We start from the raw sequence: 3,138 nt of genomic DNA, 5'->3' as shown, positions 1-3,138 counted from the left end.
TTTTCAGATTGTGACTTAGCTTTGCTAAAGTCCCCAATTAGAGGTATCCAGAGTTCTTAAGCACACTCTTTTGCTTTGGATCACGACTTTAACCACTCAATCTCAAGGTTTTTACCTGGACCTTCATGACATAAGCACATGGTTAGGGACAGCTTGATTTAGCCGCTTAGGCCAGGATTTTATTCCTTTAGGCCCTCATTTCCATTGATGCTCAAAGCCTTGGATCCTTTTTGCCCTTGCCTTTTGGTTTAAAGGGCTATTGGCTTTTTCTGCTGCTCATCTTTTTTTTTCACTGCTTTTTCTTGCTTCAAGAATCAATTTCATGATTTTTCAGATCATCAATAACATTTCTCTTGTTCATCATTCTTTCAAGAGCCAACAATTTTAACATTCATAAAATTCAATATAAAAAATATGCACTATTCAAGCATTCATTCAGAAGACAAAAAGTATTGCCACCACATATAAATAATTAGAATTTTTCTTATTAAAAACTCGAAAAAATATTGCCTCCTTATTCTAAAAATATGCTATTTTATTCATGTTTGATGATGATGAGAAAAATAAATTATAGCTTAATTGGAGATAAAATCAAAATAGAGATACTAATTATTACTACTCATGTAATTCTTAAAGATAGGTTCCTAATAATAAAAGTTATCACTGATTTATGGTTAAGATTAAGACTCAACAACCTTTAGTTTGGGAGATGATTGGTGCTCCTTCAATCTATGGGGTGTCTGGTCCTTCAAGAGACAGCTTCTGACGCTTCAGCTCCTGTAGCTCACGCCCTTGCTTCTCTTGTTCTTTAAGCAGTTTGCAAATCATGCTGTCTTGATCCTGCTGCTCTTGGATCTCCAGATATTCATCTTCTTTCAGATCGAATTTAACTTCCGGGATCACTGATTTCAGACCCATTATTTTTGTGGTAATGGTCTGCATGTTCTTTGGTTAAGAACTTCTCTTGATTCCAAAGTGGTTTTGGAATATTCTCTTTCTTGCCTCTTGAAGTGGTTTGTTTTCCCTTAGGTGCCATGATCTTGATGAGTTTTAGCTCCGTGATCATGGAAAAACACACCAAACTTAGAGGTTTGGTTGTCCTCAAGCAAAAGAAAGGAAAGGAGAGGAATAAAAGGAGAGGCAATTTCGAAAATTCAAAAGATATGATGAGATTTTGAAAAAGATAACTTTGAATTTAAAAAGATAATATGATGAGTTTGAAAAAGATTTGAAAAGAGATTGAAGAAGAATGAAGAAATATTTTTAGGATTAAGAATTTTTTGCATTTTGAAGTTGAAAGATGAGAATTTGTAACATGTTTATGCAAGAAATCATAAATTAAAACATGAAAAATGAAAAAAATTTGAAGTGAAAACGAAATGACCTCCTCCCCACAATCCTGGCGTTAAACGCCCAGGAGATGCTTCCTTTGGGCGTTTAACGCGCAGTCCTTGCTTGTTTTGGGCATTTAACGCCCACTTGCTGCTTCTTTCTGGCATTAAACGCCAGAAACCTTCCTTACTGGCGTTTTTGCGCTAGCGATGTCCTTTTCTCTGTGATTCCTATGCTTTATGTCCTGAACCTTTATTTCTCTGTATCATTCACTGAAATGTATTATCTAATTTAGAATTAAAATTATAAATAAAATAAACTCATGATTGGGTTGCCTCCCAGCAAGCGCTTCTTTACTGTCTTTAGCTGGACTATTACTGAGCTTTTAATCTAGTCTGCAATGTCTGCAAACCACGGAGCTTCCTAAATAGCAAACAATTGCAATTCCGCACAACTATCCAGCAAGTGCACTGGGTCGTCCAAGTAATACCTTACGTGAGTAAGGGTCGATCCCACGAAGATTGTTGGCTTGAAGCAAGCTATGGTTACCTTGTAACTCTTAGTCAGGAGATTAATAATGAAAAGGGTTTTTGTTTGCAATATAATAGAAGAGCATAAAATAAAAGGTACTTGTGGTTCAATAATGGAGAATAGGTTAGAGTTTTGGAGATGCTCTGTCATCTGAATCTCTACTTTCTTACTATCTTCTTCTTCACGCACGCAAGGCTCCTTCCATGGCAAGCTGTGTGTAGGGTGTCACTGTTGTCAATGGCTACTTCCCATCCTCTCAGTGAAAATGGTCCATGTGTGCTATCATCACACGACTAATCATTTGTCGGTTCTCGATCATGTTGGAATAGAATCCAGTGATCCTTTTACGTCTGTCACTACGCCCAACACTCGCAAGTTTGAAGCTCATCACAGTCATCCCTTCCCAGATCCTACTTGGAATACCACAGACAAGGTTTAGACTTTCCGAATCTCAGTGATGGAAAAGAATGCCCCTTCTACTGGTTCTATCCGGGATAGGTGATCTTCCACTTGGTTTTCTATCCCTTTTCTGTCTCTTATTTCTATATCAAACTCTTGCAAAAGCAGCACCCACCTTATGAGCCTAGGTTTTGAATCCTGCTTTGTGAGTAGATATTTAAGAGCAGCATGGTCAGTGTACACAATCACCTTTGATCCTACCAAATAGGATCTGAACTTGTCAATGACATAAACGACTGCAAGCAATTCCTTTTCTGTGGTTGTGTAATTCTTTTGTGCATCATTTAGGACACGGCTGGCATAGTAAATAACATGTAGAAGTTTGTCATGCCTCTGTCCTAATACTGCACCAATGGCATGGTCACTGGCATCACACATCAGTTCGAATGGTAATGTCCAGTTTGGTGCAGAAATGACTGGTGCTGTAACCAGCTTGGCTTTCAGGGTTTCAAACGCCTGCAGACACTCTGTGTCAAATATAAATGGCGTGTCAGTAGCTAGCAGATTACTTAGAGGTTTTGTGATTTTTGAAAAATCCTTTATAAACCTCCTATAGAATCCTACATGCCCCAGAAAGCTTCTGATTGCCTTAACATTGACAGGTGGTGGTAATTTTTCAATTACCTCTACCTTAGCTTGATTTACCTCTATTCCTCTGTTCGAGATATTATGCCCAAAAAGTGACATTTTTTCCAGTTCAAAACTAGGTTAGTCTCTTGGCACTTTTTTAGAACAAGTGTCAGGTGATCAAGACAGGAGCTGAATGAGTCTCCATATACTGAGAAGTCATCCATGAAGACTTCCAGAAATTTTTCC

This window comes from Arachis duranensis, chromosome 4 (assembly GCF_000817695.3).
Source record: "Arachis duranensis cultivar V14167 chromosome 4, aradu.V14167.gnm2.J7QH, whole genome shotgun sequence".
Classification (NCBI taxonomy): Eukaryota; Viridiplantae; Streptophyta; class Magnoliopsida; order Fabales; family Fabaceae; genus Arachis; species Arachis duranensis.
The sequence above is the reverse complement of the archived record's forward strand: the minus strand, read 5'-3'. Positions refer to the sequence as shown.